Here is a 27,923-nt window from a genome sequence, read left to right as displayed (position 1 = left end):
ATTTATAATGATAAATTTCTCCACCGTCCCAGACATTGTATCTTTGAGTCCCAGGTGCTATTTTTATTGTCCACGGGACAATGGGACATCCTTGCTTTTAACCGCTGCCCCCACAAAAAAAGTAATTTTGGAAGATACCCAGCAAAACTTGGCTCATCCAGAGTACTGAAGCCTCAAACACAGTAAGCTGTGGTTGTACTTTAGAATATATTTTTGGACAGAACAAAGTCTACAGTCTAGTCTGCTACAAAGGTTCATGGCCAGAATGGAAAGTAATAAAAATGACAGTGACCAATAACTCTTTAAACATATACATAGCAAGATCACAGCCAAGTCCCTTGCACATAACCTACTAATACATTTTCTCACATAAAAGACCATTCTGTTCATCAGAATAATGGTCATATCAATTGGCTGTAAGGTAATGACTTACACTTGGCAGCTTCATCAAATTCAAATAGCTTAATTTCTGTAGTATGTGTGTGTATTCAAGCATGTGCACGCTCTAAGGGTGGAGGAGAGAGGAGAAATAAATGTTGGCCTAGACACAATGAGGTATATTGTCTGGTGTGGAAACCAAATTTCATGGGAGCTCATTAGACGGGCCACCTCAAAGATTCCCAAAGAAAGAATTGGCGAGTAGGATGAGCGCAAAATTGGATTTTCTCTACTGTCTTAACTGCAAAATACCCAGCACTCAATCTGAAACTAATGAACTGGATCTGGATGTGATCTTCAGTATGTGGTTGAGATCAAATATGTGCACCCACAGTAGCAAGGGCAAACATACCCTTAAAAGGTTATTGGTTATTTCCTCTCCTCCAGTCTTAAAATGAAAAGAATAACTAACCATCATTGTAAGAGGAGTATATTAAAATAAGGTCTAATGTGTGTGTGTGTGTGAGTGGTGATGGTGAGTGATTTGTGCTTATCATAAGGTCACAGTTGCCCATTTCAAACACTGGATTTTCAGCAATAACGCCATCAGTAGTCCAGCTTATATTTCCCTTTCGTCACATTTTTTATGTTTCCTTTTTTAAGCTAGTTTCACATCTGAGGCAATAAAATGGCAGATAGGCATTTCTGTTGGCAATTAAGTGACTTTGAAAGAGTGAAACACTTTCATTTGTTATCTAAATGCAAAAAGTTTGTTGAACAGTAAAGCAATGTGTCATTGTGAAAACCTAATTCTATGGTTTCAGAAAGTTCTCACTCTAATTTATCCCTGCCAGGGTCAATTTTTTTGAATAATGTTCTACTTTTCTTTGTTCTGTCGATACTGGCGATGTTGCATTATATCAAGATATTTTCAGCAGATTTAATTGGGGTTTGATAGCAGAAAATGTTCAAGCAATCTAAAACGTCCGCTGCATAACTTCATATTTTGGTGTCAATTGAGTAAAGACCTTTTACTCAACTGTGGAATATTCACTGATATTCAGCAACATAATTCAAAAGCACAGACAGAGTCATTCTACTTCCTCCACCTACCAAGAATAGACCTGAATACAATGCAGCTAAAAGACATTTAAGTGTGAGGCATGACTTTTGCTTTTTCTTGGCTGGAAAAAATCATGTACCCTAGCTCTCTGCTCCCTGAAATTAAACCAGTAAGTAAATTAATGTATTTCACGCATGGTCTCAATGAAAGGTATTATGGCATTATTAAGGCATTATTACTCACAAATTAAAGATTTAAATTTTTCGCATCAGATACTATAAAGCAGCTATTGTGCCTCTTGTTTCAAGAGGATATATATATTTATATAGAGTAGTATTTTTAAACACGGCGTCTAAGATTCAAGCCTCTGGGTGGGCAGCATATGACTGACATTTTGGAGCGAGGACGTTGCCAAGAGTGGTGCTGTCAATCGCTATGGTGATCTACTGACTGGAGCATGTCATAACCTTGTATAGCTGACAAAGATTGATACAGGCTCTTTACAACAAGACCCTATAGCATCTTTTCAAACCATTCAACATTTAGAAAGACCCATTGTATGGTAAAGTGGAAGCTAGTTAGCCTAGCGTGCTAACATCAGCACTGATTACCATTATCAAATGACCAGAAACATAACTTAAAAGTAACTTAGAACTTAAATTTCTTCTTTTTGGTAATTACGACTTTGACCAAATTTGTACACAAGTCAATATAAACACCAAGGACATATATAGTTTTCTTAGCAAAAATGAATTTTAATTTCAGTTTGATTTCAATTCTTCATTCACAAAGTGATGCAATGCATTATGTAATTTACAGCCAATAATCATCCAAAGCTGACTATTTCTAAAGCTTGCAAAAAGCTGATTTAACATTTGGCTATGCTGTGTATACTTAGGTTCATCAGAGCAGTATGTCAGGTGTTGGCATTCGTTTCCAAACCGTCCCTAAAGAGATCTAATTGCCTCTGAGCAGAAGTCTAACATTGGGTTCATACATCCCATCTCTCTGACTATCAGTGGAGCACACTAATGAGTGTTGCCTAGCAACCGTTAAAACAGGGCTGGTAAAGTCAGCGTTGGCAAAAAGACTCCTGCTCAGCGAGATCTTTTTCTTTTCTTCTCAACTTGATATTCATGTGCCATCTGCATGCAGTAACAATGCCCATTTTCACATTAACATCAGAAAGGTTGTCTTGTTCTGCCAAGACATAATTATGTTCCATTCTTAATTAGCTACCATCGTGAAGCTCTAATGCCATGTCTTTAATAGAATGGATGATGGGGTGAAATCATATTAAATGTGAAGTTAGTAATTTATATATCAACTATGGATAAATGGATGAATGATAGCTTTATGCATTTCACCATCTCTGTTGCTTTCTCTGCAAAAATAATGTACTGAACATGAAAAATATCCTGCATATACAGGAAATATTTTTTCTCGCATTGACTACATGGCTGCAATCATACCGGGTGATTATAGCCTGAGGGCTGGACAGGATAGTTGGCCATATATGTTTATAAATGAATGATACAATGTGGAACTAAAGTTCTTCACGTAATTGTTATCACTGAAATTATAGCCTGAAACATCCCATTACTAAACATTCAAATATGAAGAAAACCTTCTCATCATGGAATAATGATTTCCGCAGAGATCTGTCGAGGCGAACGAGCCAAATACGACTCAAATTAGCACCAATGGCAAATGCTCCATATTCGCTTTGCACCTGTGGAAGCCAAATAATGCAATTTGATTGCATGATTATCCAGAGTGCCGACTCTGAGTGCTGTCATTCAGTTTGATTGTGTTACATGAGAGGATTGAGTCCTGATCAACCCTAAGCAGAGAGGAGGGAGAGTTCAAAGAGTATCTAATCCACTTTCTAGATTGGTTCATATTCTGTAAATCTATAAAATATCTCATCAGAAACCTAGCTTGCTATCTTGCAGTCCAGAAGGTACAGAAGTGTATCTCTTTAACAAAGACAGAATGTTTCTCATGGAATGGCGTTATGGATCTAGGTTTAATCCTAAGAGCATTGCCTTAAACAGCTTACCCAGACTGGCTGAGACTTAAGGTGCTCTATTTCAAATTAAACAGTGTTTGATCGATGTTCGGCTTGAAGTGGGTCATCCTGACCAGGGGTGACAGTGAGCCTGGCAGTACGCCACACATGGTCATGGTTGTCTCTTCCAATAAACCATGTGAGGCTTCATTTTATGTAAAGTCTGCTTACCTTTCAACTCCTGCATTAAATGTGAGTTGTGTGTCTCAGGTGCAATAATGGATGCAAGGATAATACTTTTTTTTTTTTACTTTTCTGAAGATATGGAGCAGGAAAACCTGTGATTGAAGTTCAGCTAACTGTATAAATGCAAAGGGTAAAGGCTTTATCATTCAAGGGCAGAGCACCGTAGGGGCAGGGCTTGCCAATGCTGTGTCATCATCATGCAGGGAGACCATCTGAATGTTATTATGCTGTCTGATTTGAGTGCCAGCGTCAAGGGCATTTTAGTCTATCCAGATGGTTATTGAAGTTCTTTGTAGCACTCAACCAGACCCAAACAACATTTCATTTATACAAGAAAAAACATTTCATTTTATTTACTTAAACCTTAATAGGTTTACTTCATTTACTTAATGTTGAGTGCTCATATTCGCTCCATTCAGCTGGGTTGTAGTAATGTTCATGATGAGGATGTCTGCTGTTCCAAGGAAATCCCTATTTTCTGGCTCCATCTGAGGAAAACATCTCAAAAATTTGTACCTTAGTGCTTCTAAGTAAAGCTGGCCTCTTGTGACTAATCAAAGAGCCTGTACCTAAATAACATGCACCCCAATGAAAATGTTTCAGAAAGCCAGAATTCAGTTTTGTTTATCCACCTACACCCAGAGCAGTGTGCTGGGAAAGCCTTTAGTGGCTTGAGAAGTAAACATATGTTTGCCAAAGAAACTTATCTCCATAATCAAAGTGACAAGTCTGTTTCATCATCTTAAGTTCTCCTTCTAAACAATCAAACCAAAGTCATGGATGCGCCACACTGGATACGCCTGTTTCGTATATTCCTGTCACATTCATTTTTCATTTGCATGCATTCAGTTTTGATTGTTACCCTTGCACACTCAGCTAAGTAAATGGGCAAAAATGCAATTTATTGTTAAATGTCATGCAATTTAGTCCGATGACAAAGAGACATCTCAGGCAGCATAATTAGTAGGCACAGCGTACCAGGCTGTTTCTCTTTTTTTTTTCCTCCTCTTCAGCATCTGTAGTGGCGTGATTATCAAATGTTTTGATGTCAAGAGAGAGAAATGTTGACTGACAGGCCTGGCCTGACTGGAGCAACAGATCATACAGTAACTGACAGCAGAGACCCATCCTTTCTCCTTTGCACAAAAAAAACCAAAGCAAACAAAACACTAAATTATTCTTTGAGCCTCAACAGACAGAGGCAGAGTAGTATTGACGTGTAGAAATGAGTTTGGCTGGGCCATTCTCATGTGGTTTCACTGTTAATCCTCAAGAGAGAGGAGTTGGAACACTAATACCTCCAGAGTGGAAAAAAGCCCTCACAGGAAAGCCAAAGCCTTGCACAAAAACTAATTTAATAAAAAAGTTCTATGACAAAGTTTTTTTTTTAAGTCATAAAAATCCATAAAAAGGACATATTCTATCATCAGCATCATCATCAGCATGACATTCCTTTCTGTCTGTACCACTGTAGTGCTTGTGAATTTTACAAATGCTCAAGTTTCTTTCTGTGCTTGCAGCAGAGAAAAACAATATCAGTTTCAAACTTAAATCTATGAACGCTTCATGGGGAGCTTGTTAGTCATTACCTCTTGTGTTTCTGCTTATAAAACACCAGGAGACTTCTGCTGGGTCTGCTGGTTTTACAATAACTTTCATGTTGCCTGCGAGGGATTCAGACGTCTTGAGGCTGATTGGGGTTTCTCCCTGTTAGAGTTGATTTAAAATATTTGTTTTAGTTAGATGCCAGTTCTAAGGTTCTGGCCTGCATGTGAGAATACAAGCATCAGAGCCTACCTGCCTGCTTTGGACAGATGGTGTATTAGGGACAAAAATGCATGTTTGACCTTCATTGGCCATAGCTTGTTTATAATTGTAAAGTTTTAGGCTGTCCTGTTGTTTCCCTAGGCTAGTTTATTTTGGATAGATTTCCCAGTCTGTCAGTCAGTTTCAGATGTGAGTAGTTTGACATTGTCATTACAAATGGCTATACTTGATGGAACCAGTTACACCTTTTTTAGTGGACTGAACAAAAAGGAACACAATTTAGGTTTAAATATGGCCCTTGGATTTCACTAGAATACTGAGCAGTATGTGCTGTAACTCAAGACAGCATATTACTGTTGCAATAAAGTGAGATCAGAAAATGACACTACAACATAGAGCTACAGTTTCTCATTAATGTGATGCCATTATTGTGTGCCTCAAGTGCAAGAGTAGCTTTGAATTTTTAATTTAAAAAGCTAAGAAAAGATGCCACACAGTCTTATCATTCATACATTTCGGAACTGACACTTGCTGTGTGTTTTTGTAAACTTATTTTAGGTTGTGACCCTCATTAGGATCAACTTACAACATTTTACAATGAAGTTTCCCTTAATATTAGAGATTTTACCCTTAAAACTGTGTTTCTTTCTTTATGCACCTTGCAAGTAGGCAAAGCTGTGTCAGAAACCCCTTCTTTATAATTGACAATCATCAGATGACTCATTACCTAATACTCAAATCAGTAACAAGACCAAACATATGTAACAGCGATTTTATTTTATGTCATTTGTTTTTATGTAACTCTGTTCATAACAACGTCAGTAGAACCAAAACATTATGTCACCCCCTCGTCTGCCATTTAATTCTTCCGGAGTAGATATGTTAACTCCAGATGTCACTCTGGATGCAAAAGAAGCCATCAGTCATGTATGATATGTAAACAGCTCAAAAACATGGGGGATACCAGACAGTGTCATACGGCAGTCTCATTATATCCTACAAAAATACAAGTGCCCCTGTGCAAAGGTTTGGCAGAATAGAGGTGCATTCATCTTTTGGCTGTTTGCTAACAGCCTGGTAGGTATCCTTCTGCCAAATTCTTTTAGCCAAATTCAAGTGTGCCTCAGAACTGGCTGTTGTCAAGGCTGCCTGTCTGGTGGGAAGGAAGCAACTGGCGTCAGGAAAACAATGGAAGTGGCTCCATCCAGCCTTCAAACTCTAAGGAGAAGATGGCATGAGATTTACAGAATGATGAAGACTCTTCCTTCCCAGGGGTAATATCTCCATGCCGGATATTGGCTTTGTGTCCCTGCCGCTAAAGAGTTTCTTAAGCATTGGTCCCCTCAGCTTATTATTAAATAGATATTGAGATCTAAACACCAATATGAGCTGAAGCTTGATATTGTGTATTTGTGTTTTTCATGAGACTGTCCTTCTTAGTCAATATGAGTATTGCAGTTTTGTGTACACTGGAGATTTGATGTGTTGTCAAGAGGAGATAAATGGACAGTGGGATGGTTAGTTTATCTCAATCAATATCTTTTCAGATATTTGAATCTAAGAAGAGCCAAATATAGTCATGTAGTATGTGCCCCTGATCTTGTCAGATCATTCATTATAGTGAGTATGCAAAATATGTATTAGTACTTAGGGCTGTTATAGTAAATGGAATTGTTTGCTAATTTCTAAAATAGATACAAATACAGGATATTTTCTTTGTGTGATTGTTGTTGTTCTATGATGATGACATCCATGTTTTTTTTACATGTACTGTAAGCCCATGTAAGCTGGGTATTTTGTATGTATGACACTAAACTAAACTTTCAACCACATAGAATAACTCAACAGTCAACAGTTTCCAATGTAATTGGCCTCTTTGACACGTCCATTCGAATCATATTCCAGCATTTGAGGCCCACTTAGAGCAAGGGTCAAACTTTGAGTCTAACAAGCACCCTATTTAATTCAATCCAGCTTTCTGCATTGAAAGTCCAAGAGACAAGGAAAAGTAGTATGTTTTTTTCTCAGTTCTTTGACATATGAAATCAATTCAAGGAATACCATCTAGAAGTATTTGAAGAAGTGTTACTGTTAAAGACATTATTTTGCATTACATAAAGTGCATTTCAATCTACCTGTTTTTATGTATATTTACATTTTTGTCTAAAATAGCCTAAGAAACAGTAGAAATACACAAGGAATGGTGGCAGACCAACACATCATATCTGTGTAGACTGATGAGCAGATTGCAACCTTCCTCAAACTAATGCATAAAGCAAACATTAATGCCATTTCTGTCATGTTTTTTACATGTTTTTTCTTTGTCTGAAGTTTGACTGGTGCTCTTTTAAGTACGTTATCTTGTTACGCCATTTTCCTCTCTAATGGTTTGATGGGATGGGTTCAAGTAGTGCAGTGGTGAATGTAAATGTGTATTAATTTGCATTTTCTTTGCAGATTTTCTTGAAATGTGGTTGAACTATTTGCTAAATTTGGATGGAAACTTGACTATAGTCAGTCAAATTTAATTCTACAACCATATTGTACTTCAACTGCAGTCAGGCTTGGTCACTCTGCTGCTGATGAGACGGATGGCTTTGGTCTACAGACCTCCATGATAATAATGTTTGAGCTCACCTCCAGCAGGCTCCCAGGATGAATGTTTGCTGGGGATATTAAGAGTGAAGGCAGGACAGCAGAAGATGGCTCCTTTGAATATGAGAGTGAAGAATGAAAGACAGGCTACCAAACTGGTGATGGTGCAATCGCTATGAAAGCTATGAAATAGGGTAAAAAGACACAGATGAGAATTTTTTGGAGCATTTCTCCTCAGGATTAGGATAATTAAAGATGAGCATCAAACATTATGCCAAATTTATTTCAGCTTGAACCATACACCATGTTTACTCACTGTAGTTTAGAAACACAGCTGTTTGGCTTTTTAATATCTCTCCTAGAAAGATAGACGACCTCTCAGCAATGCATTTATTATTTTTTATAAATTGATGGTTATATTTAATGTGATGATATTTTAATTCTCCATTTACATATTTCTGCAGTGGTTCTTCAACTTTCTAGCATATTTCAGTCTTGCTGCTAGGCATGATGGGTATAAATAGAAACAAAAAACATAAAATTTACAGCGGTATCATGATGAAAACTGCTTTGGTTGATTTCAGGGCATTCCCTGCATGTGAGTGCAATGACATCTTGTTTTCAGGCCTCCTACAGTGAAGCTTAGCTGTGGGGCCCTCACTCCCCATCACTCAGTGTAAAATGTCTGTTCTTGACCCCACGACTATAAAAATAGACACATCTGTAGGCCCTCTTCACTTAGCTTATTGGGTGTCAATGACTGCCAGTGGTATCCCCAGCCATTTGAAGTCTATTTTAAGACCATATATCCCAATAGGCTGACGGTGAGGTGTTTGTTTTTCAAATCCACATGACTGTTGCACATTCATGAAACACCTTTTCGGTAAAAGCACAGAGTTGGCTTTCAAAGCCCTCCTGCTGTCTACTGGTAAATATCAGCCTCTAATTAGCGGCTGTTTATATCTTTTGCGGTATCATCTTTTGGAAGACAGCCGGCCAGCTCTCATACTGATTTTCTGCCATTAGCAATCAATGGACAAAACTTCCACTGTCCTCTCTCTGTCTCTTTCTCTCTCTCTCTCTATCTCTCTCTCTGTGTATGTTTCTATCCAGAGAAAATAAAATAAATATTGGAAAATGTGGCTGTCTTCCACATTTGGCAGCACAATTGTGTTTTTCAAATTGTGACTTTTTATACAATTACATACAATTTATATATATATAAAAAAAGTACTTGAAATCTTAACTTGAGTTATGGCTGAAGTTTGCTTCATTACATTGTAGTTCTCAGTCCTGCTACTGGCATACAAATTTTATACCCCCTACTATGGTGTGATATTGGTCACCCCACTTACATCTAATTTAGGTCTATAACAAGTCATCTCTCTGAGGTGCCCCTGGCTTCCTTACTCCCAATAATATCCCTAGATTGCTCTTTAACTGCAGTATACTTGCAAGGCCCTATTAAGAAACACTATGAAGCCAGTATACAATATAGCTTTGTCCATGTTGGAGTCGGACTTGTGAAGGATTACCTTTCTCCAAGATTAAATTTCCTGTGGAAGAAATACAAGTATTGCATACAATCTCAAGTCCCCCCCTTGTTTTACATGTTACATGTTACTGGGTTAGAAATACAGACAGCTGTATTAATGTGTTTCTACCGTTTCTTCACATGGTTGAACTGTCAAAGATTGTGTAAAGAATACCCACTGTAGTTAGGTTCTCATTTGTGAGTATGTAGGGATAGGTATAAATAGTTGTCATGACCTTCTTCTCATTCATATAGCTTGTTTGTCCTTTGAACCCAATAAAGTGGCCCAACATATGTTGTTTATGTATTGCTGCTTCATGGCGTGCCATCTGCTGCCTGCAAATGAGACCACCAATTTCTGTCACAATTACTGTAAGACTTATTAACATTTTAAAATAGAGGACTGAGGTTGGGTTGAAGCCAATCTTTCATTATAAAAAATGAAACTCAAACTTACTGATTGTAGTCTTCTTTGTTTCTGCCTAAATTTACACCAACTGAACTCCTAAGGTACTGAAGAGGAGGAGAATTGGAATCACAAACTAAAAGTACATTTTTGTGTTAGAATTGATTTTGGAAAGAAGAAGCAAGGCAATGGGCTTTTTAGTAAGTGCCCTATCTGTCAATTATCGATGAGATTATACTTGTTTTTCCTGATTCATGAGATCACCTCTGGTCGAAAATGAGCATTTCTTTTCTTTCTCACTGCCACAACTCGACACTTTCTTCTAGAAAAAAAATGTAAGCAAAAATAAGACTTTGGCTTTATCAACTTAAATCATAATCTTTGCCATGCATAATTGGCATATGTTGTTCATATTTCTAAATTTACATTGTGGTGGAATCAAAGACACCTGTTATTACAGCCATCAACATGAGGGTTGTTTAAGATAAGGTCAAGTAATAATACAGACACAATTATTAGGGTGGGAAAGGTTTTCTCAGTTCAGCAAAAGGGTGGATTTCAAGGTGAATAGTTTAATTACAGTTAGTGGCCTATTATGGGCTATCATACCGCCTCTCTGGAGTACCACCCTACTTCTTTTCACTTAATAGCGGACATTGGGAATTTATTGGTTCTGAACTGTATTAATTAATGGCTACTGGTTAACCACTGTGAAAGTCCTGCCTTTGGGCGGAAGGAGTTTATTTAAAACTTCAGCTAATAATTTGACGCTAATACTGGACATCTTTGTTAAAAAATTGACCCACTAATTTAATTTTCCTGGAAGCCTCATTCATATGTCTTCATGGACTCATTAGACACATCACATTGTAGCAAGCACAGTGGCTAGGATACACTGGTTAGATCACTTGTATGTCATATGATGTTTTCTCATCCACTTATACAGTATTTATTGGTGCACTTGTCTTCACAGCAGATGTTTTTATGCTTATGGACACTAATGCCATGATATTTCTTTTTCAGTGATCTGCCATTTGGAAAGGAAGACTGGAGGAAACTCCTCTAACTGGAGATATTGTAAGTGTCTGGCCAATAGCCTCTTCATTTCATTTATTATATGACCTGTGTATGTAATAGACAGTATAATGAAGCCCATTTACAGCATACTATAGAATCCCAAATCCCAATTTTCCCCCAATTGTGTAATCTGCAAAAGTGGCCTAATTATATTTACTGCAAAGGACATCTTACCTTCCTGTTATACCCTGTCGCATACACACAATATCAATCAAATCAGTAAATCCAGCAGGGAGTCAGGATGCCTGATGGCCGCTGGTCTCATTTAAGATGCAGACATTGTCCTGTTGCTTCCTTTAATGAGATCTGGAGGCGTGCAATCTAATATTCACCACTGAGGCTCCAACATGGCCCCCGAGCCTGTAGCCCAGAAGGCTGTGTGCTAATTCAATGGAGTGAAGTTAGCTGTGATCAGAAGGACTGGAGTGGCCATTCCGTCAAGAGGATGAGAGGCATTAGTCTTTTCTATACATGATGTACTAATAGTTCACATTTGTGTTCATTCTTTCATTTTGGTATAATGGACTTTGAAAAGAGAACTGCTTTGGGGTCGAAAGGCCAACACAGGTGTGACAATGAAGGAGCATAAATCCTTCATATAAATAACAAATACAAATGGAGAGGGCACATTTTCACATGTAAGTTCTCCCAGAGCACACTTACCACACGTACCTGTGTGCCATTTTTTCTTAGGTTACATTAATGTTGATGGTATACTCAAAGGTAAATATAACACATTTCAGACATAGAAGTCTGCAGGTCTTATAACATAGTTCCACTTCTGAAGACCTCAAAGGCACAATGAAAACAAAATCAGTCTACATCTACCTCAGAATTTTTTACTCAAAAAGTTGGCACTTGAATTCCTTTTGTCAAACAAAGCCCAGGGCAAATTACTTTTTTGTTAATGATTTGTGTCCACTGTCATACATCATAAATAGTGTTGCATGTCTTTGATGAAGCTTTATTAATACAGTTTTCGCAGTTTTTTTGTATGCAATTGAGTTTTATACCACATAGTTAGGCCAACTTGCTAAGTCAGAATACTCAGTATAGACAGTATTTTTTGCAACCCAGTGACCAATACACTGGTTGATAGTTTTTGCTTTTTTACACTAGACTTCAGTCAGCTTTGCTTTCGATGAAGTGATGGGTTTACACTGTGTTTAAAAAGCACTAGAAAGGAAAAGTCTTCAGAATGGTCTAAATTTGACAATTTGGCAACAGTAAGTTAATTGGCTCCATCTATTACCCAATAAGATTAATTCTGTCTTCATAGCAGCACTGCCTCCTAATTCCAATCTATCTATCTCCACCTTCTACTTTAAGCTACCAATATGGTGCACCTCAAAGAGCTATAACTTCACATATGGGGATTTATGAGCACCAATAAATACTTTAGCTGTTAAGTTGCTTGATAATTCTCTTTTTATGCAGGGTAGTTGTTAGTGTTAAGCCAGTGTTTACTTGGTCCCTGGTTAGAGGCATAGATTTGCAGAAATTACTAATTAGCACTGTCTGATTTGACATAGTGGAGCACCCACTCCTCTCTCGATGATGAAGCTCCCTGCGTCTGTCCCAGCTGTCACCAGTGATTGATGCACTGTGCACTTCCCACCTTCACTTGCCAGTGTTCACTGCTGTTTACGCCTCATACCTGATCTCACATCCAGAAATGTCTCAGCCTCCTCCCATTAGCAGGCATATTAATCACCCTTCATGGCATATGATTGTGTTAAAATCCCTGTGTAGCATGGCTCCACATTTTGCCCGAGGGAAGTCGTTGCGTAGAGCCTTTATTCCTCCTTCAAACGTGCTTCATGTTCAGCAACCACTGATAATCCCCAGAAAGAATAGTTTTCCTACTGTACCACTAATCCCCTGAGCTCCCTGTGGGCCACAATAAAAGCAAAGAAAAAGAAAATGCTTTGACCAAATTATCCATGTGATAAAAGACAAGCCTTAAGTGCTTCCACCATCACAATTTTGTTGTTCTGCAGAGCTGATTTTTAGTCCCATCACTTATAGTAAACATAATTATAGGGGAATTTTTAAAAGACTTATGTTCCATTTAGTAATTTGCTATTGTTTTGGCAGCAGCTTCTGTTAGTGTCTGCTAATTTTCAGGTGTTTTATAGAGTTTGGAAATGTCAGGAGGTTACAGAGCTGTCTGGGTCAGTGTGCAAATAGCTGCTGCAGAGTACACTTACCCATATTTAAGTGCTAAATGTGTGGTATTCTGAAAAATTGCAGAAAAACATACAGTATCCACCTGAGCCACATGGAAAGTTTTTCCAATTTTGGTTTTGCTATAATTGTTGACACATCCAAATATTCAAGTATGTGGAATGTTTTCCTTTGGCTATTATCCTTACAGCTAATACTTACAGAAGTGATGAATCCGTCGGTGAATGTCAACTCATGGGGACTGACAACCGCCTCATTCGATTCATAAGCTCTCACTTAGCCAGGTCTCCCTCTGAGAGTGTGAGTGGGCTTTAAACTTAGTGCTGCAAAGTAATTATGTAGTGCAAAGCAGAAATGTACTAATCTGACATTATATTTTACTGTTCAGAGATGTAAAACAACAAGCATGTGAGGGCTTATGATGACATGACAGGGTGATTAATGACTGACAAGATGTTATTCAGTCTGTGTGATAAACTACAACTCTAACCAACTACACAGTTTTAAAGGAGAATCATTGTTTTAGCACTGTCGAATTTCATGGATAGTGTAGGGAAACAGTTCAAGATCTCCATCAAATTACAAATATTGAATGGCTGTAGTGTCGGAGTTGAAGGAAGAAGCTATATCCTACCCATTGTTCGCGCAATTGCACGATTTCTTTTCTATCTGCTTATTATGCAGATAATTGAAAAACGTATGTAACATTTAGGATTTAGTAACAAGCATTACATACAAATGTATTTTGAATACAGTAATGCATTACTCTGTTATGTTTTACATCCAACTTTGATCCTCACAGAGCTGCTAGCATACCTGTAGAATGTTAGTCTTGTTGTTTCTTCCTTGCTCAATGAGATAACACCAGTGTGGACTTCATTACTTCAGGATGAATAATGACAAGTGTCACATCTTGGTATTTATTTAACTGATGCACATGGTAGATGTTGATAAAGATGATGGTACTCTCTGTTGGGTTTAACCTTATTTATACGTGTGAAGAAAGGCCCAAAGATCTAATCAGAGGTGACCGATAAGTCCCTAATTAAAAAATTGCAAGCTTCAGCAAAACCTAATCGTGTTCTTGTTTAGTAGCAAAGTTAATTATTTACCTTCAAAATCAGGCCAAACCAAGTGCAGTAAAGGTGAAGGGTATTAATGGAGTTAAAGCAGTTTTTATCTCACCATTACTAGCTTCATAAGTACGATAATATTTTCCAGCACAGACTAGACCTCTATCAGTGACACTCTCATTCAGTCTTCTGGCTTGTCATTGCCAGCACAAAATGAAATCCTCCTTCTCCACTGTCAAGGTTAGTATTCAGCCATGTTTCCTTTTCAAACAGGACAGACAGCACTCCCGGTATCCCTTTTTAATCTCGCTGTGCTGCTATTTCATTTCCGGCATTGTTCATTGAATAAGTCTGAGCCTGCTATCCGAAATTGGTGGGGTGACACCAGGCAGTCACAATTTCATGTCACTTGCAGACAAAAACTGTAGTTCTTTAATCGATGTCTTATAATCCATATTATGAAGTTAAAACCTTAATAAGTTAATACGTAATGCCTTTTTACTGGGGAAAAGGGAAATAAGGTTTTTAGACAGGTTTGTTGACTGGTTTCATTTTGAAATGACAGAAAAGATATTTGTTAAATATGTTAAATAATAAAATAGATTATCAGCAAAGTTTTAAGCAATACCCCAATTAAGTCAAATTTATTTTCAAAGTGTACTTTGGTGTGTACTGTGTTATAACAATGGGTAGAAAGCACAAATGCAGCAACCAATGTCTGCCTGAAACATTATCAGCACCCAGAAAATGCACTGAAATGTGTTTGTGATATAGAGCAGTACATACATTTGTAAGCAGCATTAAATATGTACAGCAGTTTTTCCTTGGTGACTGTGGTGCGTGCTGGAGGCTGCCACGCAGTGTTTAGTAACCATCGGATGGGGTGGCTGGTCTCTGTCAGTGCAACTCTATGATCCTTACATAGTGAGAGAAAAACAGTCCCCTCTGGATAAGCTTTAAGAGAAGACAACACATGGGAGAAGATGGCCTGGCGTGTTCAAAATGGCCACAGGGAAGCCATTTCCCACAATGCTCCAATTCCCCTGGCTCCTTGGTGTCGATCTGTCCTTTGTGAGCCAGAGTGTCTGAGACACATTGCGGTCACCATGGGCTGGAGGAGATATGACAAATACAAAAGACAGACCCTGTTTGCTCCTTTCCGCTGAGAGGAGAATGCGAGCCTCATTGATATTGTATGAGCTTAGCTGGCTTCTGGTTTCTTCTGGCTGTCAAATTCATTAGTTAAGTTTCACGCAATTAGCATAAACCTGTAATAAGAGAGAAAAACAGCTGCACTCTAATAAAACAATATATTTACTGTATTTGCAGAGCAGCATGTCTTGTTTTGATTATGAGGAACGGTGCAATACATGTGATAATCAATGTTTTAGGTGCTGTGCTGAACAGCAGGGTTAATTCAAAAGTAATTTAAATGTCATTTAGATTAAAACTGTAAAAATTTAATTAAATTACTGAGATCCTTTCCAAGCTTTGTATTAAAGTAAGATGAGTGACTGTGCAGTGTAACAAAACCAATGACCAACACGTATATTTAAACTCAGGCTTCAACATGTTCTATGTCTTCAGAGACAGACTTCAAACTTTTGAATTAGTCAATTTTCTGTTCATGTCCAGGCAGGAATAGAAAAGCAACAGTGTAAAAGGGCACAGTCAGCTCCTGGTGTGTGTCAAATTGAAAGCAAGTTTTCTTCTGCCTTGAATTTACCACTGAAAGATAGCTTCATGGCTGCCATGAACTCCATAGGGACCAAACTAGATACAAGCTTAACTCACAGTTAGATTATTATTGTTGTCATATTTTGACTTCCTTGAAGAAATACATGTCTGAACTACAGGATACTACATAATTACATCTTCCCCTCCACCAAAGGGTTATATTTTTTTTGATGGAAGTTGGCAGTGACGTCCTCATAATGCAAGTTAAATCAGGAGGGCGCTGTAAATGGTGCAAATGACTCCAAGACCTTGCTAGGGCACAGTGGCAGGTTAGCCATGAGGTCATGAAAAAGAACACTCCACAGAAGGTTACTTAGCCTTAGTAGCAGCAAAATGATGCAAACCAGCTACAGATGTTTTTTTTGTAGATGTAAGGACACATTTGCTGTTTAAGGACAACAATAAAATGAAGCTACAGAGACCAATACTTAGCTATTTCTCCTTGTTTTCCTAATTGCCGCTACCAAGATCAAGCATGGTGGATGACAAAAGTCTGTCCAATTAACAAGCAACTTTGTAAGTGATAATTTGTTTAAAAACTCCTGATTTGCTTGAAATGAACCCAAACACAAAAGTGCACTCTAGTAAACTCGTATTAGCAACAAACTGTTGATGTGACTGCAATGCGTTTTCTCTGCTTGCAAAAATACTGAGCAAAGCTTGGATTATAACATTATTACTTGATGACTGAGAGTCAGAGAACTGGTGGGAAAAGCATAAGACAGAAAGACCCACAGTCCCAACCCACTCTGCTGACAGGAAGAGCCAAATCGCCTCATGTACCAAAGGTGGCAGAAAAGATGGTAGGCATCATATTAAACTGATCAAAGCTGCTGCATGTGAAATATCTGGGGCAGGCAAGCTTCTCAAACTGCTCTTAGATCAGCTTCTGGTGACTCATCACGATGCCTAAGCTCAAGGCACTTTCAAACCGAGTCAGTGTCAATACTGAGAAACATTTGTTTTGTGTAACACCACAGGGAGGCTGAAACATCTGCGTTAGGAAAAAATGCAATGCCGTTTGAGTGGGCGGCTGTGGTTGTGTGTAGGTGTGAGGTAAAGACTGTGGGTCTAATCCCTCTATCTACTCCTCAGGGAGTGTGGGTGGTGCTTTTTTTTCCTTTTGGGGGATTAAACTATGGCTTGGTAAATATTCAAAGACTAGAAGAAGGCACTCTTACTGCCTGAAGAACAAACAGACTTGGCACATTCAGAACAGATGAGCACAAGTAACAGTCTTCTACACTATCTGGTCTCCACTTTCTTCTTCTTTGAGATACAATTTCTGTATTCAGTATGAAAGTTTCCCATCTTCTTCGCCTAATTAAATAAGAAGCTCATGTTTGACATCCCAGATTAGAGTGTGAGCTGAATTCATCTTCTTTTTTCCGTATTACAGGCTAAGCACTCCAAAGACAGATGGATATTGTTTTGTTGAATTTTAGTGAGATTCTTGTTTTAATTATAACTGTTGTGTGATTCCATTTATCTTTCACTTTGAAAGTCAGGTTTCTGTACTTTTCCTCCAGTATTTCTCCAGTGAATCCGAAGTTTAAGCAAAGCAGACATTCTGCCCTCTTGCTTCCTGCCTGCAGGCTGCTTTGGATTGGTCTGGTAATAGATTGATAGGCTGACTCCGGAGCAATTTAGCTGCCTCTCGTCGTCACTGCGGCCCATGCCCATCTCTCTTCCTCAGCGTTGTAATGACACACGCCGAGGCTAACGTAATTGCGCTGAATTGTGTGTTTAGCAAACTTAATCTGGCAGGGAAATATTTGAACAGAGCACAGGGGTGAACTCAATCACACTGATGATGCCTGTTTGGCTCGTGACTTTGCATATGAGAGCTCGTGGCCAAAAACTCTCAAATGGATTAGTAAGACTAGTGAAAATCAGTGTTAGCAGCATGTCAGTCTCAAACGTGGATTTGCTGTTTTGGCTATAATTTTCTTTTCTTTTTTCTGTCTTCATGTTTTGACATACTGTACTCATCATATGAAATACTCCTCCATAATTATCCTCTCAGGTATTTGGATTCGTAGGAAGGCCACATGGGCCCCTTTGAAGCTCTGTTTCTTTTCTTACAGATGTGTAATTATTTTTCTGGACGGTTTAATGGTTCCGTCTATTGTTTGTTGCTTCAACAACTCATTCTAGGCCAGTTGTTAGTGGTCCCAACCAGTTGGGCTTGTGGCCAAACAAAATCTTTGTCTACTTGTGACCCCTACAGGTTGCACATGTCTATTCATGGTGGCAATTTCAATCAAAGACTGATTTTTGAATGATTATTTTCATCCCGGTGATGCAAAATTATCAGCAACACTTTATTTTAAGGGTTCACAGAGACTTTTTTAAGAAGTTTCCTGGAAACAGCAATGCAATTTGGCACAATGGAATCAGGTTTGCAGACAGTGTGCAACTGTTTATTTATTTAATTACAATCAATTCCTAAGCTACAATAACCTTGATTCTTTTATTTGGGGCACAGCAGGTCAGCTGAACATGCAAAAGGATCTGTCTTTAGAACTTTCAGGGAAATCCGTCTGGAGATTCATAATGTAATTTAAACTCAACACAACTTGCTAAAATATTTGTCTAATAACTTTGCCTTTTTTCTCCTTATTATTATTTCCAGGAAAGCAAAAAGCAAAGATTATAAAAATGAATAGAAGAACAAATATCATTACAGCCTGTGAAATCATTTTAATTCACCCCACCAATTCACCATTCAATTACTCTGCGTATAATACTGTATGTTTCTTTCACTTTAATTATTGTAAACTGTTACAGCACCATTAAGCATAATTGATTCAGGTAATGAAGTTGTAACCAACAAAGGAACTATTATTTTTTTCACATTAAATAAGGTGGCCTCAGACGTAGTTGCATCTCTGTGCTGAGCCTCGGAAAGGAAAAGGGTTTTTCTCTGCCTAGCTGACGGCGGCCTGAGCCAAAACACCCAGATGCTTGTTTAATGCTGCGCTGGCTCACAGTCGCTTGTAAATTGAACATGGGAGTATAATTCTAAGTGTCTGTTTGTTGTGTTCAAACACCGGTGAACCTTCTGCCTGCGTGGCTTCAATGCTCCCCCACTTCAGAGAGGATTTTTAATTCCCCCCTCATGTGCCTGACGCAATCGTTTCCATAGAGGACGAGGCAGATAAAGTTTTTAAGTTACGTTGGTCTATCTTCTATCTATCTAGCAGTGTCTGTTGCGACCACGTTACAAATTCTATTGAGTTAATGTGTAACTTCAGCATTAGCACTGCGTCAAAGTAGGTTTGCAGTCGAGTTGCTAGGTAACAAAACGCCTTCTAAGGCCGTGTTGTTATTTCTGAAAACTACGTCAGGTTTTTCACTCCTCTAAGAATAAATGCTGTGCTCACAAGCTGCTTTGTTAAACAGATAAGCTGAGGAATCTTGCCAAAGTAAAGCTAAAATATCATCATCTTTGCCTGGAAACAGAAATCTACTGTTAGTAGACGTGAACCACAAAATTAAAATGAAAGAATTAGTGTTCAGCCATGAAAACAGTGGGAAATCAGGAACCCACTTCTTTCTCTTCAGCAGCCCTGTGAGATAATAAAAGCCTTAAAGATGTCAGTTCCTGGAAAAAATGCATTTTTTCCAAGAACAAAATGACACATGCACTGTAATTGTTGAACCGACAGGTTCAAAATGGTGTGAATGTGATGTGAGCATCTTAGGTAGAGTCTAAACAAATTCAAGAGTGCTTTTACCTCCAGAGCATAAAAGCACCAAAGCACCATGTGTCCCGCTGGAGTAATTGTCACAACAGGGGTCAACTTGACACAGCAGTCTTCTCCTTTCAGGCTGGCCCTTTCTGCAGATCTTTCTGCAGAAACTTTCTATTTTTTACTCCACCTAACTAATCATATCTTTTAAAATCATCTTGAAAAATACAGAGAATGACAACGTTTACAGGTTTTATTATTTGCAGTTTCCCGGCACACCTTGTCCCCTTGCACTTAAAGATAAAAAAAAAAACAGCAAGCATCTTTCAGGGCATCTACTCTTGGTAATAGCAGTGAGGCAGCTGGAGCAAATGAAAGCCTAGTTGGGCCCTCAAAGGCAAGGGAGTGGAGCTGAAGTCAACGGACCCCTTTGCCCCTAGAGTCAAGCTTTTTACAGGCCTAGACCAGCTTTGATCATCTGCTGGAAAGCCCAAGCTGGAGAGGGGCATTAATGGCACTGAGGTGGCAATCTTATTATGATGCTAGTGCATTAAGGCTTCATTTTGCGGCCTCTGTGCATTGCCGAGGATCAGTACATAAAAAGGCAACAAAAAAGCCTCTTCTTAACTTTTGGAGGATATACTTTTCATTCAGTGCACTGTATGAAATATGAACACTGTGATATTCAAGAGATGAAACACTTGTGACCTTTTAGTTCCTGAACTAAAATATTGCCAGCCCTATTACTGAGATAATTCTCTGGTATCATTTATCGAGACCCTTCTCACTTATACTGTAAAAAAGGTCATTCAGTTGTAGTTTGTATTATGTGATATGACAAAGCTTCGATTATACTATAATAAGTATATAAGTGCAGCAGGCGTACAGTATGTGCCGATAATAACTACCCCTCTGGTGATATATTTGTGTGACGGTGTGTGTTTTTTTCTGTTGAAGAAGGTTGTTATTCCAAATGTGGCAAAAGATTATTACCCCTTATACGTTTAAAACAAATGTCACAAAAAAGGAAGAAGAAAGGATAAGCAGCAGTTTCTATGAAGCAGCAAATGGATTTAACCACGTATGTTCTCATAGTACTCCCAAAAAAAAACCATTACAAGTAGCTGGCATTACACAGGTGCATCTGGCTCTTTTGCTGCTGTCACCATGGAGACGACCCCCCTCTGGCCTAGTTTAGTTTGCCTGCCCTGCCGAGCACATAAACATGAATGCAGTTCACACAGTGCTCCGCAGAGAGCAGACACACCTGTTCACTTATTATGATATACATTCTTCTGCTATAAACCTGAGGAGGGTAGAATACATGATCTCTTCAGACATCACATAATGACATTTACTGTGTTATAGCCTAGTGGGCAAAGGGGCTCATGCTACAAGGTTATTCAGACATGATGTACACTGTAATTGAAGGTCAGTACTGCTTTATATATGGAGCACATTTCATACAATTAGAATGTAAAAAGCTTTACATTAAAACAAAAAAGCAAAATTAAATTAGAAATTAGAAATTGGGAGGAGAATTCCTACAAATTACACCAATAAATGTATAAGATAATTTATTTTATTCAGATTTTTTCTGTTTTGAGTCCATGAGCTATACTACTTTATCTATAAAATTGAAAAAAACACATTTTTAAACTGAATACATTTAGCAGCCTGATAATATAGGTTATAATGTAAGTATACCGTGTTCCTTTAGGAATAATAGTAAAATATTTCTAACATGCTTTTAAGGGATTTACGTTTTGAATAAAGGAAAGAACCAAACTGATTTTTATTGTCTGTAAATTACATGCCTTCACACCCAGTTTGTGCAGTGCGCTGCATACAAATCGACAACATAGATGAGGCAATGCATGGCTTTTTATGGGTCATTGTTTGGATTTCCTATAGGCTCACCTCCTGATGTTTCATGTGGAGTTTTTCTGTGTTCTTGTAAAGCCACGGATTATCTTGAGTGAAGTGGAAGAGATCTTGTTTATCCTAGATGTCTATATCCATCACCAATCTCTCTTTTATGATATATCCACTTTCCTTCCTTATACACTGACCGATTAGGGTCTCCTGGGCATTATATGATGCTTCAGGCATGTGTATGAATAACAATCATCTGACCTGAGGTAACTATATGAGTATTGCCTCCAGTAGACAGATAAACCATTGTGGGAAATGACAGAGAATGAGATAGAAATCAGCCATCCTTAGTCAAGATGGAGCCCACTCTCAAATGGCGGCCTGCCAACCAAGTGCACAGCTATCTCTCTCGCTCTGGCAATTGCACAACAGACCAGACACATGTCGACATCCATCATAATCATGTGTGACCTAAAATGGTCTAGTCCATGAACAATGTGTACATAGAGTGAGTAGTACAGATGTACAGTAGTGACACAATAAACATGGCTTGACCAAGCCTTGGCCTCTTGGGAATGTTCACATGCTTGAGAAACAAGAAAACTTTATTGCATTGAAGTGTTGAATAAGGGTTCCATCACCAGACTTAAACCTTTGACGTGTGTGTGTGCATAGGTGCATGCGCGTGTGTGTGAACAAAACTGCCACTATTTACTGTCTAATTTTATCTAATTTGCATCAAGATAACAATGCTAATGTCAAGAAATCCCATGAAAACAAAGACCTAAATCAACAATGAATTTATTCTACTAACAAGTAGTTCATAATAGCCAAAGCTTAATACTGCCCATTCTCCTATGCCATAGAGCTCCATTGTTGTCTCACAACAATGAGCCATACTGTTGCACTGGGTGATGTTTTCCTTCATTACCATGAACATGGACACTGTATATTATTTTGAGTCAGTCTAATATACACTTTAATGCTGCTGTAAACACTCACAACAGCAACAAATATGATAGAATCCACAATATTAAAGGGGGTCGATAAATTATTGGTCGATAATAGTAAATTTATGTTATTATGTATTATTCTGATAATAAAGTTATAGCCAGTAAATTATCAGTCAGTATTAATAATGATTTATGTTGAATTCTTATGCAAAACATTTGATTATATTTTTTGCTTACTACATCTTAACCTGTCTTACCCTCAGCTACAGTTTATGATATTCTTTTTAAAATACAAAAAGTAAAATTATCTTATTGCTATTGGCAATGCCGGTTATCGGTATTGGATAAGAAAAATCCATATTGTACATTACTACAAATGTATTAATCCATGACTGTAAATACATCTCTATATAATTGTGACATGTTTTTAAAGAGTTTCCAATGTGCCACACATGGGGTAAGGGCTTACTGAGAAATGGACCAATGTATTGTTGTTGGTTTTGGTATTTACATGGGATTTGTTGACAATAAGAAAAAAATCCAACATGTGCTTTGTACACCCAGTCATCCACCCCTTCTCTCTGCGACTTTTCACTACAGTATAAGAGAACATGATACTATTTGCTGCACTGGAAGAAAATGTTGGCAGTGAACGTAATCAGTTATGTTGGCAATTGCATTTCTTACAAAAGGTTACAAATGCAATGTGTTGTACGGACATAATTCGTAGGAGACATAGTTGGCTGGAGAGATACAGAGTGATGAAATCTATTGGAAGTCTTCTTTGGCATGTACAGAATTTAACCCACTGTGGCAGTGCATTTTAGGACAAAACTATAGAGAACTTAATAAACATAAGTAAGATGACAAATGAGACAAAAAAAGAACCAACAGAAATTATAATTGGCCAGCGCCCTACAGCGATCTGAAAAGCTGCTGTTATTTGAGGACCAGGTTTACAGGAACTCTGAATCAGAGTTTTCTTTCGATCCTCAGATACCTGAGAGCTGCATCTCATCTCCAAAGTTGCTCCTCTTCACTGGCAGTGAGTCACCCCCAAAGTACCTTGACACAGGGAGTAAACAAGCCTGCCTCTGTTCATCAATGTAATCTTGTTTGCTCAGAGGGCAGTGTCTGTGCAGGACAACACACTGCCACAGGGATAAATGTCCGCGCTGGAGATATTGTGATCCCAGTTTTCATGTCTTTAAAAGGAGACGGGGTGTAGTGGCCTTGCAGCTCGGCATGTGTGCACACAAATCTGTGTGACGTCACTGGAGATGAAGGGTGACCCGCAAAGCTGCATCACAAAAACTGTGGGAGGCACAAGTGAAACCGTAAAAGAAAAAAAACTAAGAAAAGGAAGACTACAATTCAGGGTCTGCCAGCTCTGTTGATAAGATTTAAAATTGCCTTTAGCTTGAAAAACTAAAGTGTATATACAGAAAGTTTGCATGTATTTTACTTAGCTTTTTGTAAAAACTAACCCCTGACTGTGCTAATTTGAAATGACTGCCTCCACATGAGAGGAGTTTACCATTCAAAGTGATCTCTGGGGCTCATAATTACTCTCCCAGTGAGCGGCCATCAAAAGCAGAAAGAGAGGATCGCAATTTTGTCACAACAGAATAACTCCACCAATACCACAGCTGCTACAGAGTCTGAATATTACCAAGGTGCAGCATATCTCCACCCAAAGACTTAATTCAGATTCTTCAGTGTGAAGAACAGCGGGCGGGGTGTTGTGATGGTGGATAGAGGGTTAGAGTCACATGGGAACAATAAGTGAGTTTTTCTTGCAAAAATAGAACTGCAAAATGATAAAACAAGAGTCTCAGTGTCAAGTTACAGCTTTACTGAGAGTCATGTTTTCATATTCGTTCCACTGTCGGGTGTCAATCTCTGCACCTTGTAACATTTATACTTCACTGTCACTCAACATTGTCAGCAAGCTGAGTGCAGCGCAGAAAAAAAACCTTATTACGGACAACAGAACAACGCTTCTGGGTGACAGCAAAGGGTGAAAGACTGCATATGGCAAATAGACAGGAGCAAGATCTCAGGAAGTGAGTAGAAATGAAACGACAGCGTGCTGAGTCTTGAAATAATACAAGTGCCTGACATCTTATTTGACCACATTATATTCCTCACCACCTGCTAAATCCAGTAATCTCTTTTTTGTTACAATTTAAAGTTTAGGGAGTAGGAGGATGCAGCAAAATAACAGTTACATTAAGCTGATACCAAGAGACATACTGTACAGTGGCAGTGAAATTTACTCTTTAAATATCTTCACTGTTTGACCAGGCGTTTTCCTTAGAGCAGATGGTAAGCCTGGTGGAGACCTATGAGCATAGAGATTTACCTTATGTAGATGTACCGCACAGCGGAGCATGGTTGTTGCGAGGCATGCTGGGGAAACAGTTGCTAAGCACTTCAGTGGCATTCATTTTGTAGTAGGAGACACATGGATGGTTTGTCAAAGCACAGAGTATCCAGCATTATCCTCTTCATTCATTCACAAAAAGGCTTTATGATATAAAGATGCTTTTAGAGAGTTGACGTCAATGATTTTTTTCTCCAAGGTTTTCTCTCTCGCAAAAGCGAGTTCTTTTCTTCATTAAGGATAGTGTATGCTATTTTTGTGGAGCAAAGAGTTTCTCTTTGACGTTAAGCTTGTGCAGTATATCACATTCAGTCATAGAAGTCAGTAGGTTGTTATTTAATGGCAGTGGCCTTGCACAGTCGGCTTAAAACACTGCAGCCTTATTAGCCCACAGTCTGAGGCTGCAGTGTTAATAGCTTATTTTAATCATGTGTAAAATTTAATTTTTTCACTCTCCTGTATTAAAAACTGCATTTTTTAGAAGGAGGGAAATAGATTTCCATAAAGAAAAGCAACTTTGGACACAAAATATTCAAAATAAGTCAAAATAAAGGAGGAAAGAGACTCATTTCTTATTGATGATATGAGTTTCTTATATGGTTGGTATGGGCAACCCATTCAGCTTTATATTTTTTTAAATAGCCCCACCTGTCAAATCTAGTACTGCTGTTTTTAGCCTCTCTAGCTGCGTTGGCAAGGGCCTGTTGTTTAAGGTACCAGTGAGGCATGAAGTGAGATCCAGTCCAGTTTGAGCTGAATTGAACAGATGAATGTGTTTAAAGGCTTATCAGGTGCAAAACACAGCACAACGTTACGTAATACTCACAGGAAGGATTTTACATCACTGGAAAGTTATAATGGTGGCAACTATTTTATCTTTCATTTTGACAATTGCAAGCCATCCTTGATGATTGTTGATTGAACCCCCCTGCATTAGTACCCCAACTGCATCAACCGACCAGCTCCACCCAAATGAATGAGAGAGCTTTTCACACACGGTTGAAATTGGTCTGTACGCAGCCTGTCTTGTTAGCCAATACAGCTTCTGTCTGTCAACAACTAGGCAGTTTTAGCATTTTACAGCCACCGCCGGTCCGCCATCAAACTACAGGCTGTCTGGTGTAAAGCATGCATGAAGATGCACATAATACAAAGCACATTCTGATGTTTCAAATCACACCTAGTTCAGTGTGAAAAGTGGTGCACGTATTATTTTTGTGTCTGCACATCATTTATACATCTGGACCCAGCTGACATATCTGGGGCTTTGCTTTCTGCCTCACTGCCTGTCAGAGAGGAGAAACACTCTTTTGATTGGCAGGTTAAACTCTTCAAGGTCAGCTTGCTCTACAGCTCACCCTCTCAGTGTAGATTACTGTGGTAATATCTCTCCTGTCGAGTCCCCCCCTCCCCCAATCCCTTGACTGGTTCTCAGTCTGCACTCAGATCTAAAGATTGTGTCCTTGCCTCCTCATCATGTCATTACATAAGCATGGAGATTGTGCTGCATGTTTAGATATTTGCCATATCTAGGATGCTGTGAGAAAAATAAATTACATTTCTGCTAGTGATGTGAGTTGCTCAGGCTAATGGGAATGGGAATGGGATGTGGTTGCATGCCTCAAAAACATCTGGCTGGGGTCCATATTCTTCACAGGGATTGCATCGTTTAAGGTGGTCTTTTCCCAAGATTCTATTCAGATAGTCTGTGCTTAAAAGCAAAATGATACTATGAACTAAATCTACTGAAGGAATGTGCCAGCTTTATGTGGGGATGATTGAGCTCAGAGCTAGTCTTATGCATCCAGGCAGACGTAAGATAGCGACAGACAAATACCTTCAAACAGAGTAATATTAGGAAGAAGAATTGTTATTTTGAGTCCCAGAATTTTGTGGTAAAAACTGATTAGCAGAAGGATTGGAAAAGAAAATGTGAAAACACAGCAGGAAACAGGAACTGTGTTCTATGAAGCCTCACAAAAGAATTTGTGCAGATGGCTGCTGAAAGCCACAAAGGCAAATACTGAGTCGCAAGCGACTAATATCACGATGACATGCTCATTGTGTTCCGATCATGCTATTTGTTATGCATGCATATTTAGCAGCGCATTTAAAATGATGACGCATGGTTGATTTCTGCACAAGATTTTAATGGGACTCACTGTTACCACAGCCTGCACCCTCTGTATGTGATTTACATGTGAGAGCAGCTGGAAAGTGTGTGAAAGTGTTGAGAGGAGCCCATCAGCTCCCAGTGGGACCTAATATTCAACTAATATATGACGATATTAATAAAAATGAAACCGGCTGCCACATGTTAACACCCAAAAAACTAAGCAATAGTACTGTACCCAACCAAAATTCAAATTTAAAATAAAAAATTAACGTTTTATCATATTAAATGCTGCTGAACTGCAACTGGAAATATACATAAGTATAGTCTAATTTTTATTATGAGCTCCTATATGTTGGGTATAATTTTAAACTAATAATCCGATGTGACTGTTGTGGGCACACTAGCATAATCCATTTGAATATGTTTGAATGTGTTTAGTGCTATATAAAATGGAATTTATTTACCTTTTCACTTTGCATCATAATTTTATATTTTGATAAGGTATGACAAGTGCATTGAAATGTGAGTGAATGTGCTGTCTGGGAATACTTTTCCTTTATACTCCTGCCAAGTTGAGGTAATGGCTTTTAATCTGTGCATCAGTTGGCCGGTAAATACACTTTTCACAGTATGAGGGGGAGAATAAATGGCAATCATCAGTAGTTGTACCGCATTCACAGAACTTCAGTGCGGGGGGGGGGGGGGGGGGTTAATAGTCTCATCTCCTCCTGTGCTGGCATATTACTTTTCACAACTAGTAGTAGGTCCTTGGAAGAAGGATATTTTTAGATTTTGGCTAGTCAGGCTGCCTATACCAATGCAAC

At 38.5% G+C, this 27,923-nt stretch overlaps 1 long non-coding RNA gene across 1 annotated transcript in view; it reads left to right on the top strand.

The window, feature by feature from the left end:
- LOC118342696 overlaps positions 1-27,923 on the top strand; it is a 61,492-nt gene that overhangs the window by 32,199 nt on the left and 1,370 nt on the right. The window contains exon 2 of the long non-coding RNA XR_004797499.1: positions 11,024-11,077. This is a non-coding gene — a long non-coding RNA (uncharacterized LOC118342696). The remainder of the gene's footprint in view (positions 1-11,023; positions 11,078-27,923) is intronic.

This window comes from Morone saxatilis, unplaced genomic scaffold (genome assembly GCF_004916995.1).
Source record: "Morone saxatilis isolate NCDOM2014 unplaced genomic scaffold, NCSU_SB_2.0 Contig10, whole genome shotgun sequence".
Lineage (NCBI taxonomy): Eukaryota > Metazoa > Chordata > Actinopteri > Moronidae > Morone > Morone saxatilis.
This window is presented reverse-complemented; position numbering and strand designations above follow the sequence as displayed.